The sequence below is a fragment of the Balearica regulorum genome, chromosome 13 (genome assembly GCF_011004875.1).
Source record: "Balearica regulorum gibbericeps isolate bBalReg1 chromosome 13, bBalReg1.pri, whole genome shotgun sequence".
NCBI classification, from domain to species: Eukaryota; Metazoa; Chordata; class Aves; order Gruiformes; family Gruidae; genus Balearica; species Balearica regulorum.
In genome coordinates this window covers 4,327,485-4,342,921 of record NC_046196.1, presented here as the reverse complement: position 1 = coordinate 4,342,921, position 15,437 = coordinate 4,327,485, and positions in this window count along the sequence as shown.

Genomic DNA, 15,437 nt, shown 5'->3' with positions numbered 1-15,437 from the left:
AGCAAAACACATAGGTTGGATTGATGTCAGTGAGATGAGAACTGAGCACCAATTGTCCTGACCTTTAGAAGCACAGGGAATTCTTGATTCTAAACTTTCAAAGTAAGAATTGAGGAGGGAATCAAGCCCTCTAAACCAGTGAAGAGACAAACATAAAAACAGAGCGCTACCTAATTACAAATTTTTAGGACAATACGTTACAGCTTCCCAAGGAAGCCGGGGTGGGGGAGGAAGCACTATGTGACCACTGGGGAACTGAGGGTCATGAGATAAGCTAAGATACCCTTAAGAGAAGGAAAGCATGACTTGGAAGCAGTACAATATATGAAACATACATTTTCAAAACATTTGAATCCCACAGGCAATGAAGTTTCAGAGAGTCCCTTAACAACTTTATAACTTCATTTTCAACAAAAGTGAAAGCCCTCAAAAGTTGGCTGGTTAGTCCTTCTGCTTCACCTCTAAAGGAAACGGGGTGTCAAAGAAAGCTTCTGTGTATGTCAGATTCCCAAGCTAATATTTTCAGAGACAGAGCAATGAGTAAGTAAGACCTTTCACCAAAAAACAATGACATTTGTACATGCACTGTTTATAGACAGCAATGTTGCAGTTTTAAATTGGTAATCATTAGCCAAGTACAACTTTTTCCATTTGAAAACCAAAATAAAACATTTTTAGCAATGCTTCATGGCAAGAGGTGGACAGATTTGGGTTTTTTTCAATAAAGGGTAACTAGAAATTGAACTTTTCCTTCTATGTGTTTAATAATGATCTTTAATCTGCTGTATTTGTTTGCCATATATATGATTACATAATAAACTTCTTTACAAGCCATGATGCAGACTTGGTTAACATAAGCTTAAAAGTTATGCTAAAAGTCTCCATGAGCCTAGTTAGTCTTTGTGGCAGTTCTGGTCAGCTTCTGAAACCGTTAGGACAAAACAGCTGCTTTCAACTCAAGGGCCAGAAAACCCAGATACTCTCATGCACCTACATATCCATAGGAAGACACATCTTTGTCTCCTTAGTTTCTTAAGACACTCCTGTAACTTTGTGTAAATGAATTAAATCAAAGCATTAAGACATTTACAAAAATATTAGTAGAAAGCCTTGTGCTCTGATTCAGTTTCTGTCTGATTCAGAGATTTCCTGGAAACTTCAAGAAGCCCAATATTGAGATGTTAGTACAGGGAGACTAGAATGGAAGTTAAAAGCTTATGACCTCCCAGGAAATGGTCAGCATCTCTCAGGATCAAGTCCAACATTTCTAGCTTTTAAAAATCCTGCATAAAAATCACTTCTATTCTTTTCATTTTGACAGTGCTCTCAGATTGGCCTTGGTTACAATTCTTACAATAACATAGTTCTCTTGCGTAACCCGCAGGCCACAAAAGCTAGCTACCTGTATTGTTCATTGACAAAAAAACATCATGGTGTAAGTTATAAGGCTTTGTAAGGTAAGACATTTCTTTTGAAATCTTCTACTGTTGCTTTCCCCCGCCCCCCCAAGGGAAAAACTATTATCTGCTTCAGCTGCTGCTTGAAAAATGAAAACACATCTCTTTCTCTCAGGACCTGAGGGCACTAATAGACTTTAACAGCCCTGACCAGCCTCACCTGGGACCTTTTCTAGCACCCTCCCCTTTACCCAGGAGGCCCATTTCAGCTTAGCCTTGGGGGGTTCAGTCCCTTCCTGAGCTGTAGGACTCTCTAGTTCAGTCATGCTAGTGTATGGTTGGGGGTGTCTCTGATCCCAAATTCCTTGCCTGACTTTGGATCTGCCTTGCTGCTGTGCCTGGTAATTACTGGGCTGTGTCTGACTCTGGTTTCTGTCATTGTGCCTAGTCCTGGCTCACATTCCTGGCTTGACCTTACACCATAGAGTTGCTTCTTGATCTGGACTCTTGGTTGAACCTGGCTGCTATATGGGCCTGCCCTGCTCAGCTTGGTCAGCTATGGTGGGGCTAGGTCATTGTCCTCGGCTCCCTGCCCCGTAGGGAGAGGCCAGCCCTTGCCACTTCCTGATGCTTCCTGCACAAATGAGGCTACGGATCCAAAGGTAAACAAGCAAGTTTAGGTCCAAGAACTTATTTTCCTTGAAATGATGAAAACCTTGCTAAACTTTGGAAATGAATGTATTATGGTCTTATAAAGTTGAAATTAATAAAGAAATTTTGGGGGGCTTTGTTGAAAGCTGAATGTTATTATCAGAAAACTGGAGATTGAGAGAGACTAATTACACTTTACTAATTATAACTTTTCTCTCCATGCAAAAAAAAAGAAGCATATAAAAGATGAAAAGTCAATCTGATTTTTTTTTTCTTTAGTCTGTTCAAATGTTAAGTAAAAATATGTGTCCTAAATTCTTTGCTAATAATTCTACTGTAATGAAGATAGACTGATTTATGCTGGATGTGAGTATAGTCCTATGGCTTGGTTTTTGGGGTGTTTTTTTTAGTATTTGCACTTATGTGTGGAGTACCATATAAGTGTATGTAGGACAAGAGTCTTAAATGAGGAACAGACTGTGCTACTATTAAAAAGAATAGCAGAACTTCAATTAACTTCAAAGGAAACAAGATGGAGTTATGCATTTCCAATAAAGTCTGTGTTTGTGCCTGCATAGTGTTCATCCTAGGGAGATTTATAAGGAGGCATTACTCCCCACCTATCATAAAGGTATCATGACTACAATTTTATTCTTGTAATAATGGACTGTATACATAAATTTTCTTTTCCTAAGCATAGTTCTCACACTGAAGATTTTTGTACAGGTCTATTAGAAAATATTAAAAAGACTTATTTGTTTAATTGAAAAACAGCCCTTTTCAGGTTGAAATGAGTCAAAAGGCTGAGAAATTGTAAAAGGCTTCTTCCTCTGTTTTTCTTTCAAGGTTGGTGAATTAGCAGTGCTTACAGTGTCATAGCACAGTGGTAAGCTGTGTTGCAAGGTCTAAACGCGTTTTGTAATAGCTTGGAAAAGAGTTTGTAAAATGACTTTAAATGAGAGAGTACCCCATTTTTGAGATTTCATAAATCTTATTAAGTATTGGAAAAAGAATATCTGCTGTAGTTACTTAGTAAAAAGCAGGATCTTTTCAGCTTTCACACTAGCTCTTCAATTATTTAGACCCTCCAGACAGGCAATTCTATATGGCAACGTTGAAGCTTGTTTTGTTATAACTCTCAAAGCTGTCTGTTTAAAATTAGATAGCAATGTTCGATTGTCAGAGCTGTAGTTAGTGTTTAGCTTTAATCTTAATTTTAAATAAGTGAAGATGTTTTATAGAATTATCTGGCTTTAAGCACATGAGACTTGTACACAGAGGCTATAGAATAAATTCTATGCTTTCAAGTGAACAATTTTGTTCTGTTGCAAGGCTTGCTGGGTTAAATGTTTCGTTCCTTAGATTCTTTAGATCTTCAAGTGCTTGTTTAATTTGCCTGCAGTGAGGAGTTCACCAGGCAATGAAATGAAGTACTGAACAGGATAGGTGTCTGTCTTTGAGATCAGATCATGGTAATATTTGTTTCAAGTGATAAATCTTTCTGTATTGAGTAGTTTCCTGAAATAATGGTTATGAAGCTAAGGGTTTTTATTTAGATGTCTGTAGAATCAGAACTTTTATGATAAAACTCTGGTTTATATGTCTTTTTCTACCAACTTTAAGAATATTTATAACTAACAGTGGACTGAGTCTATTTCTGACTGAAATGTTGTTTTTTTTTTAAATTAAAATAAATGCTCTTGAAGATTTTAAGAAGTGTCTTTCATTTCAGTCTATAGTTAAAATGAATGTGATACTTTTCAGTCATGGGTCTTAAGTATAGTGTTGGAAGTTGCCAATGTTCTTATGCACATTGACTTGATTTGATTTATTGTCTGATGCTTCATTTTGCTCTTGCAGTGTTTGATAGTAAATAAAAGTGGAATATAGTATGTGGGTTTATATGTAAACATACTTCACCCTTGAAACCACAGAATCCTTATAATTAACATGGACATTGGCAGCATACAGGCTTCAAGCTGTTCTTTTCCCATCTATTTATGTTGATCTCATGAGAAATAGCAACAAAACTCTAACTTCTGTTTTAGTATGAAAAATAAAAGGTGAATATTAACTACAGTTTCCCCCCCCTGCTCCTTTACAAATAGCCATTTTGGAGTCTTAGTTGATGATTCAGTTCCTAGATAATACTTCTATTAGTATGTATCCAGTTACTTGATTTTAATTCTTGTTAAGGCTCAGGTGGCACATTAGAGGAAAACGAGGCCAAAGATTTAGGCAGATGCTTTTAATTATGGCTGGCTCTAAAGTAAGGTGCACAGAATCCTACAGGACAGCATATGAAGCTAATCTTTTGTGCACAAAACTTTTATGCTTATAGCACAAATCATACAGTATAGAAGCAAATTCTTCCTTGTGATAGTTATTTCTAAACTAATGTTTGTAATTTTTCTCCTTGATTGCTGAGCAAGATTTTTACACTTCCGTGAATTTGAATGTCAAAGCAGTAAGTTCCTAATTAAATTACCTCCTAGCCTGCAGAAATAAGGCTGGATGTAAGAGTAAGAAGCTGGCTCCCTGTTTTCCTGCTTGCAGTAAAAATTATTAGATTTTTAAACATAAAGGAACAGAGGTCCCCAGGAAGGGGAAGCTGCACGACTCAAATATGGAGGAAATATGAAAAGCAATTTGTATTTTATTTATGTGTTTAGTCATAGAACTTGAATGAGAAATTTAATGAAGTATTTGTGATTCTTTGAGGGAGGACATATAAGTCTTAATCTGTCATGACAAGGTTATAGATGTTGGGCTGAAGTCACCTGTGCTCTATCTTAGATTGCGAACAGTATAGAATACTATGTAAACTTTCTAGTTTTCATTGCTTTCTCTTTTTTTTTCTTCTCCATCATAAAAGATTAGATTAATAGCTCAATACAGCCCAATGAGTCTGAACTTTGCAGTGCTTAGGGGAATAAATGACCTGAAGCACCAACAATCCAAGTTTCTTATTGAAGTAGAGGCCCGATTTCTTGTAACTGGATTATGTGTAAAGTGGGATGTTGTCCATGAGTGACCTTGGCATTGCCCTGGATGACCAGTCTCTCCCTCTCTGTGATTAGAGTGGTTTTTTTCTAGCCCATTCCAATGCAGCTTCAGGCATTTGCTGAGTTAAAGGATTTACCAGATCATATGAGGAGCAGTTCAGGATGCAACATAGTTATTTACTGTGTAAATGTTACTTCTTTCACAGTTAGTATTTAAATCTACAGGGATGAGTACAGATTGGCTGTTATAATCCTATGCAAATTTATTTAGTCTCTTGTATGCTAAAAACTTTCATTAGTTTAATAAAATAACACAAGGATTGGGAAATTGAGAGATGTGATAATTGCTTTACACAGCATGGAACTTAATATTCAGGAAACAAAGTATTTTGAAACCTTTTGCTTTTGTACTAGTGGCAATGAAAATGCTGCTTTTATTTTGTTGTCTTCAACAGACCTGATTTTTAATGTTGCTGGAGCTTCCTTGAGGAAATTATTTTTGAAAATTATCTGTTGGAATAGTTGCAGTGCTTGAACTCAGTTCTCTTGTTGCACACCAAATTGCTCTGTGATGTGGAAATACGCATGTGGTCTTATTTCATAAAGTTACCAGTGGTCTAATCACCTGTGTAATCCTACAGCTGATGCACTGAAGTGTTTACAGTGTTTAGTTTGTTTGTATATAAAACCAAGAATACCAACATTGCAAGGATGTAAAAATTATTATATCAACCTGTTAATCTGTCACCAACTCTAAAGGCCTCTAAAAGTTCCAGTACCATTGAGGTATCTCCACGTTATTCCCACAGTTATGCATGTATGAATTGCCAGTGAGGAAAAAGTCATGTTTATTTTGACATTTCTATTGTTTCTGTGCATTTACTACATACTATTTGTTTAGTTTCTTAAAGTTGCTACAACTGTGGAATTAAAGTGATCAATGCTTTGTCAGCCAGTTAATCTAGCCTCTTTAAATGATGTTTGCAAAGGAGCTATTACTGATGAGAGGGAAATATACATATAGATTAACTGCTGTTCTTATGCTGATCTCACTAGGTTTAATCTCATAGTTGATGGGTGGAGGGAGGTTCTTCCAGAAGGTAACTAAACGCGTTCATCTCTCTCCATTGACCGTAGAGAGATCCTGGTGCCTGTAGTCAATGTTATCCAAGCAAACTAGCTAGCATTTATTCCCTTTATGCCTTCAGATCACAGGGTAGAGACTTCATATAATTATTTTGAATAGGCCACAGTCGGGCTTCATGAACAGTGGGAAGAACTTTCCCTAAGCTCCAGAGGAGGCTGTGTTAGAAAGCCAGTGAAAGCTGCTGAACTTGAGCAGCACTGGAGGTATGGACCCATCAGCCAGGGCCCAGTGGGCACTGAAGTAATTGTTACTAAACCTTTAAGTCTTTCTAGTTTTGTAGATTTGTTTTCCCTTCCAAAACTGGATCTTGTTGTAGTTTATGTACTAATAAAATGCATCTTGGAGATTAAAAGTGCTTTGGTGTGTTTGCTTCCAAGAGTTGCAAATAATTTTATTTTCAGACCCAAGCCAATTTTTCCCCATCACAGAAGCTCACTGCAGTAGTTCAGAACAGCAGATGTCTGTGACTTGTCCCTAGTACCCTTTTTGCCGCATTGTTGCGTTACCTGAAGGTCTGCACTCTCTGCTTTATGGTGAACAATATTTAGGAGCAGTCTTGCATTCAGTAACACTGTGATGTAGGGCAAGGAGGTGGGTTTGAAGCCTTCATGTAAAAGATAAAGACATTCAATAATAAAGTAATAGTATATCCGTAAGTCTGAGCAAGCATCTTGCACCTGCAAACACCTGAATTTCAAATGAAACTGCTCGTTGTGTTGTCATTAAAATAATGGTGAAAACCAGACACTTCTGTGTTGATCAGTCCAAGGGTTAAGGCTCAAACGTAATACATATTCAATGCAGGTAGCTCCTTCAGAATTAAGTTTTGGCTATAATGTAGTCCTTATTCCTAGGCCTCAATTTAAGCCTCACTGTGTGTAGCTGATGCAGTTAATATTTACTTATGAGGCTTGTGAGCAGAAATTGAAATGTAAATGTCTGTGTCCAGTTTTAGAAGGGAAGAGGGGAGGAAGAATATTTTCTGAATTTTATACTAACATGTATGAAAGTGCTGTTATGCCATTGCTTAGAGATCTAAATGCAGCTGGAGCATAGTTCATAGTTTTCATTTAAACTTTTATTGATTACTGACCCCAAAGATATTACCTACAAACTGGAACATGAAAACCTCTGCTGTGCAGAGGTGTATTTCATTTAACAAGATAGTAAATATAGTTATACAAGAGGGAGAAGAATCTTAGGGAGACTTGTCTGGTGCTGCAGATGGCTTTTTGCAAATACTGTACTGGTGGCTGGTAAAATCTCCAAAGGATAGAAAAAAATAAGTCAAGGCCACGACCTCAATTTACAGTATAACAAAATTAGAAACTGAAAGGAATTTTGGAGAATGCACCTCTTAGGAAGAAACTGTGATTTTTGTCTCTCTTGGTGTGCTGCTGTATCTCTGCCCTTGTAATTGAGTGTGGCACTGAGGATGTACAGTGTTTCTGGTCTTCCTTGTACAGTGGTTAGAGACTGGGACTAATAACTTTTCTGAGTTTTACACTGCAGTTACAGTGCAGGATTTTAAATGTAGATGTGCACAGTCATGTGCTTATAACTGATTGTAAGGTAATGCTGAATGTGTACTTAATGAACTCAGGTATTACCCGTGTGTTCAAAGGACTTGGGTGTGAACTAGGTTTTTGCATTGATAACCAAGTGATCTTTGTTCCTGCATATGTAGTATTTACATCTACCTGGAATCACCTAGCTTTGATATGCATGGATCAATGTGCTCATATGCTCCAGTTAGGAGTGATGAATAATATAACTAGATGCTGAACCAATGAAATAATCTTATTTGACATACTAATTGCTGTACTATTTGATGTTTTCTTCAAAGCAGAAGCTTTTATCACCAGTTTAAGTTGAATTTGTATGGATTAACGAAGATTAGTATAGGAGTTTTTTTAAAAATGTGGACTAATACTTTGATATGATTTCATAATGAATGATATTCATTCAAGACAAGAAAACACTTAAAGATTGGTGAATGGAGTTAAATCCACTTGGTGGCTGGTCACAAGCGGTGATCCCCAGGGCTCAGTACTGAGGCCAGTTCTATTTAATATCTTTATCAATTATCTGGATGAGGGGATTGAGTGTACCCTCAGTAAGTTTGCAGACAACACCAAGTTGGGTGGGAGTGTTGATCTGCTTGAGGGTAGGACAGCTCTACAGAGGGATCTGGACAGGCGGGATCAATGGGCCAAGGCCAATTGTATGAGGTTCAGCAAGGTTCAGTGCCGGGTCCTGCACTTGGGTCACAACAGCCCCAGGCAACGCCACATGCTTGGGGAAGAGTGGCTGGAAAACTGCCCAGTGGAAAAGCCTCTGGGGGTGTTGGTCAACAGCCGGCTGAACATGAGCCAGCAGTGTGCCCAGGTGGCCATGAAGGCCAACAGCATCCTGGCTTGTATCAGAAGTAGTGTGGCCAGTGGGACTAGGGCAGTGATTGTCCCCCTGTACTCAGCACTGGTGAGGTGGCACCTTGAGTACTGTGTTCAGTTTTGGGCCCCTCACTACAAGACAGCCATTGAGGTGCTGGAGCGTGTTCAAAGGAGGGCAACAAAGCTGGTGAAGGGTCTGGAGAGCCAGTCCTATGAGGAGCAGCTGAGGGAACTGGGGTTGATTAGCCTGGAGAACAGGAGGCTGAAGGGAGACCTTATTGCTCTCCAGAACTACCTGAAAGGAGGTCATAGCCAGGTGGTCTCTTCTCCCAAGTTAAAAGTGATAGGACAAGAGGAAATGGCCTCAAGTTGTGCCAGAGAAGGTTTAGACTGCATGTTAGGAAAGATTTCTTCACCAAAAGGGTTATCAAGCACAGGAACAGGCTGCCCAGGGAAGTGGTTGAGTCACCATCCCTGGAGGTAATTAAAAGGCGTGCAGATATGGTGCTTGGGGACATGGTTTAGTGGTGGACTTGGCAGTGCTAGGTTAACGGTTGGACTTGGCGATCCTAAAGGTCTTTTCCAACATAAACGATTGTATGAGCTATGATTAAGTTGCAGAATAACAATTAATTGTATGATATTTTTATAATTAATAAAATTGTAATTTTATTTTGAAAATACTTAATAAGTAAGTGTTTACCCTGTAGGTGGGTTGTAGGAAGCACAGCTGAATCTGTTACCTACATGATATTCTGGCTGGGATCAGCACATGGAAATTTAAGTTGCTTGTTAGGAAGCAGTGTGTCTCTGGAATTGCTGAAGATCTTTGGAAATGGCATTGAAGGTGTGTAATTGTTTGTGTGAAACAAGAAAGAAGGTTGAGTGTTGTGATTCTTTCAAGGATGTTTTCTTACTTCTTATTGGAAGGGTTGGTTATATTCTTCTGTTTTCCTTTCTTTGACTGTGAATTCATCACCTGCAAGTTGAAGTGCAATTTATTCCATGGTTACAGTATTTTCTCATGGAGGCTAGGGAAGATATGTCTAAAAGCAGACAAATTCATTTAATGTTGGCTGGTTGGGTCATCTGTGTCACTGAACAAAGACAATGCAGGTATAATGTCTTTTTCCCTAACTCTAGGACTTGCTGTGTATACGAATTTCCTACCTTGTCTACTGTTGTGCTTGCCTTAATGAAGTATTTATTTGAAACCCCTTTCCCATCTGATTTTTTTACTGGCATCCTAACAAGATGTGACAGGGGGTAGCAGACTAGTAAAGCATGAAGACCTGTAAATAAAGAGGCTGTTCCATCTTATTAAATTTGTGCAAAAAAAAATAGAGAGAACTGTTTCATATGCTATTAGATTATTTCCTTGCAGTTGCAGGTATTTTGATGAACACTGTTTCAGATTTACTGTGTTTTTAATGTATCAAACATAATTCTCTTCCTATAGTTTTGTCAGTCATTCTTTTTAAATGATCTAAAAGTTTCTCCTTTGCTGTTTAATTATTCCACAGATTAATATATTGTAAATGGGCTCATTTCTATGCTCCAAATTAAGCTAGTTCTGTTTCAGCTTTTTCTCAATTACTGCTGTAATTAAGACCCATAAACCCATAGCAGAAAATAAAATAAGTAAATAATTATAATAGTAAAAATAAAAAATTAAAGGGGGGGGAAGCATCTGTTTGGCTTCCTTAATAATAAATTGCTTAAAACTCTGAAACAGGCACTACAAGGGAAATGATTAAGGAACTTGACAGCCTATATGTAGTTTTGAAAAGAACATAAAGTTTTCAGACAGTAGTCTCATCAGGGATCCCAGTTGTAAACAGTCTGGAGTGTACCCACTTAATTATATGAAAACCTGGCATGGTGCTCTGGGGAAGAATTAAAAAATGCTAAACCTGCATCCCACGCTGAAGTGGAATATTTAATCAAGTCAAAAACTTCATTGCACCCTATAGCAAGCCAAGTTAAATCTAGGCTGTTAAATATTTTATTAGTGTTGATGTTCATTCTAGCCATATATCAGATCATGGTAACAACAACAGAAGTATTTCCTTCACTTAGAGCGTAGGACTATGGTATGTAATTTTCCGTGACACTTATGATGGTTACTATGGTAAGTGCCCTCAAGGAGAGCTGTGCTTGAGATACGAAGTCACCCAGGCAGAAATGTGTTAAGATGGTCTGGATGCCATACAGGAAAAGAACAATTCATAAATGTGTACCATTCTTTATTCTTTTTACACTGCTAGGCACTATTAAATACATTAATATAAAAAAATGAGGGTATGGTAGTAACTCACTGACACACAGACTATTTTTACTCAAGCCCAAGGACACATCTAAAAAAAAAATCTAAAAGAAAAACATGTTCTTTCCTTCAAAGCAGTATAGGTTTCCTTGTATGATACTTGTGATGCCAGTCATATTAAAATTATTTATTTTTTAACCACTTTTAGCACTCTTTCAGTGCTTTGGCAAGCAAACTTGGAGAAAAAGTAAGTTTGTGCTGCAATTTGGGTCAACACATGCCTTTATTAGCTATAAATTATTTGTTGTGTATTCAGTGGTTTATGATGCTTGCACTGGAGGGCCATCGTAAAAGCAGTTACACACATAGTATGTCAGAAATACATTTTTCATCATCTGAGATCTTCTAGGGCATTACTTAAGGATTAATGCATGGCTGTGTGCCGTAAAGTTAAACGATAGCTGTCTTCTTCCTAAATGTTTATTTCAAAATGCACTAAATTTACATTGAAATATTTCTAGACACTAATGATTGTTACAAACCCATCGCTGTCTTTGGCAGCTTACTGCAGATAAGCTTTAAGTGGAAAATTAATAGCTCTTTTGTAAAAATAAAGCTTAGTTTAAGCAGCTTGTAATAGGCCACACATACTGATAGTATAGATAGATTTCTAGTGACTTTCACAGATTTCATGCTATTGACCCCAAGTCAACATAAATGCTTTAGAAATGCCAGTTGATTGAAAGTATAATTAAGCTATAAATAGCTGAAAACAATGCAAACTTAAATCCAAGTTTGGCATTTTACTATATTGTCTGACTCTTGTTCCCACATGAGCACAACGTTGGGTTGGGGCCAAGAATTAACGCAGGACTTACTCTTGTGTCCACGGACACTTAATTTACCAAGACAGAGTTCAGCTTGAGTTCTGAAGAAGCAAATCAATAATGGTTTATTATCCTCCTGTCATTTGATGCCTTTTGAAACCACCTTTTTGTTCCAATGTTTGGCAATAATGAAGTCTCCAATGTTGTTCCGTTATACATGTTTGTAACCTGTTTGAACTTAAAATGACCTCTTGTTTATTATCCACTAGGGAATAAGCGCAAATACAGATACAGGAAAAAAAGACTAATTACCTCATCTTGATAATTTTGAATACCACCCTAAATATACCTCTGACTTTTCTCCTTTCAGGGGTGAATTGTTATTGCAGCCCCTGAGGCATGTCCACCTGAAAAGGGAAGCTGAGTTTCCTGACTCCAGAATTGTTGGAATTTACAGTCCAAGTGATGTCTAAATATAGAGCTAGTATATCTCCCAGCCCTGAAACTTTAAAGTTTAGCCCCTTAATTTTGTAACTATTGGCCCTTCTGTAATTTTGCATTTGTTACTACCATAATTTTAAAATTCCATCTTGGAGCCGGCTGGCATTGGCTCTATCAGACACAGGGGAAGCTTCTGGCAGCTTCTCACAGAAGCCACCCCTGTAGCCTCCCCACTACCAAAACCTTGCCACGCAAACCCAAAACACACTTCTAACCTTCTTTGTTGCCTTTGATATTTGATTTCTTTGCTTTTTCTTTCTTGTGTACAGTTTAAGTGACTGCATAAAACAAAACTCTTGTGGAGTGTACATGTAGTGACATGTATACATTTGTATTAGTGTAGGCTGACTATCAGATATTTCATGAGTTAATGTAATTGCATTTAAGTGATATACTTCTCATATTAATTTACTCCTTCATAGTCTGAAAAATTATTTCTCTTTGTAGACAGGTTATATTGTTAAAAAGGGTGTACAGTGTTCAAGCCAGCTAAGTACTTGTGTATGCTACTGAATGGTATTGTGTAATATATGTTTATAAATAAAAGTAGTAGTTAGATGAACAACTGCAACTTGCCTTTTGCATACTATGCATTTTGTCTCCTATTGTGTAACTTCATTGAAAAGCAAACACCTTTTCACCCAAATCCTTTATTTAAACACAGTTAATTCTGTGTGTGACCTACTGAAGAATGTGTATAAATTGTCAAGAAACAACCTTTTTTGATGAACAATCAGGTATATAGGGCCTTGTAGTAAGCAGCTCGTGATAAGCACAGTTAAGTTGACTTTTAATGACAGTATGTTGTGATAGGACAGAAATAAACTTAGCAGTTCTGAAAGTAGTTCTGTTCCTGATGACGAGGACATACTTACCCACATGTAGGTATCCTATACCTCTATGGCCTGATGTCCTTACAGTTGTTTATTTTGACATCTTTTTGTTTGTGATTGATTTTGCTTTTTTCCCCATATTTTTTGGCTCATGTAGGCATTGGATAACTTGTCAGGTTGATAGAATGTACTCTGACATCTTTCAGTGCTGTCCCTCTTAGTCACCGATGGAAGTGCAGTACTGTTCGGCTTTACCAGGGAATAAATGCATATTTATTGCTATAAGCCTGAGCTTTTTCTGCTACTCCTAGAAAACCAGCACTGGGCTGCAGGCAAGCTAGTGTCTCTCTGCTGATGGATAACTGTGCTATGAAAGTTTTAATTTGAAGCATATGTTCTTCTAGAATGGACATACAGATGGGGAAGGCCACTGAATTGGTGAGCAGAAACTGATGGAAGTATGTTGTTTTCCTGTTTCTATGGTTTGAAGGTAGCAAAAGCTTGTACAATGTGTCTAGGATGAATAGCTCTAATAACATAATTCTACTGCTTTATATGTGTATGTGGAGACAGTGCCTGTCTTGAATATCTTACAATTGAAATACTAAGACCAATAACTAGAGAGGCATTTAACTAGAGAGGGAAGAAAGACTGCATTAAACACATCACCCAAAGACTTTTCCCGTAGATTTCTTGTTGTGTTTTGACAGAATACAGAATGCCAGCAATACACAAAGCAGCCTGTAAAAGGCTTGCGTGTGGTGGTCAGTAATGTGGAGTTACTTTTGTCCAACTCCCATAGACAAACTCACGGAGCTCTGACGTGAAAGTTTTGCTTTTCTCATACCTATCTTGCATTCAATCTGCCATGCTTCACTTTGTTGGTTTCATTACCACTGGATGTCCACCTCCTAAAAATTACTTGTTTAGCAGAATACCTCATGAATCTTTAATTTGATCCTTTTGTTATTGCTCTAGTTCTTTTTTTTTTTTAGGCATGTGAATATTTAATGAGGAGACAAAGAATGCTTTAGGATTCTGTGGCTTTCAAAAAGTCTTTCTATTTCAACTAAGTTGTCCACTTTTAATAGCAAGTCCTTTTTTTAAAAAAAAAAGCAGGATCACTTGACATGACTAGGATAGAAAACAATTATCAGCAGATTTGAGAGGATAGTTACACCTGGGATGAAGGGAGTGAGAGTGCGCTGCTCAGGTCAGTAAACTTGTAACTCAGCTCAGTTGCAGCCAGAAGAGCAATCCTGATGATGACTTCCCTCTGTTCCCTTGAGACATTGTTGCTTGAGATTTTAGAATACTTTCAAGAAGTATATGAAGCTGCACAAAATTTCACATTCAATAACTTTTAAATAAATGGTATGTTAATTTAGGGACTGAGGAGATCTTGCTAACTTATCTGGGAACAGTACTGTGGTAGTCTTAAGACCTTTTGATGCAATTGTTATGATGCCTGATTATTGAAGTTCTTCACCTTGCAAACGTTCTTTCATTTCCTTCAGTAAATTATCACGGGTGTACCCCCTGACTGTCTTCAGAGTGTCCTGCCATGGATATACTATCAATGTGTTAAGAGAACAGATATTAAAATGCATTCAAGCAATGAGAATAAAGTCTTGCTAAGAGAGGATTTTTAAGGAAATGAGGGTTCCTTGAGTATTGGAATCTCTAGTTTGTGGGCAGTTCTGCATGCTGTGTGATGTGAGAAGATAAACTCTTTGTTGCAAACTGTATAATCGATGTGTGTAGGAAATTTGGGTTTGGTTTTCCGCTATACATTGCAACTGCTTTCTTAATTAGAAACAAACAAAAAGCTGAGCCAGAAGATGATTGCCTTAAAGTTGTGAAAAGCTGTATTCTTGCAAACATCTATGTGGGCATGGACGTTATTACCCTGGATAAGTACTTGAAGGATAAGGTCCTGTAATGCTTTGGAACAGTTTTTCTCTGCCCATGCAAACGATTGACACTTAATAATTTCACTGCTGTAGCTCATTGTGATTCTTGTGTGTTCATTTATGCAGAGGAAATAAGTTCCTGATAAGCAGGTTTGTATCTTTTATGAGCAAACACGGTGTTGGCTGAATTGGGAGTTTCCTGCAAAAGTGTCATTTTGATCTATGAATCTTCGCTGTAATGAGAGCAGAGAATAAAGCCACCACAAGAAAGAAACTAATGAAAACAAAATCCAGCTGTAATAAGAGAGTGGTAAGAAGAACAGTCTGTAGATAACTCTGGCTTCAAAAAGCTGACAGTTTAATTAAAATTCTTATTGGGAACACTAGGTAATATAGCTTTGCATTTAATAGGAATATTTTGCAAAACAAGTGTGTGAATGTATTTCAAAATATAAATTAATTGGTTGCTGGTGAGAAAAATTACTGAGATTAGTAGGCATTTGT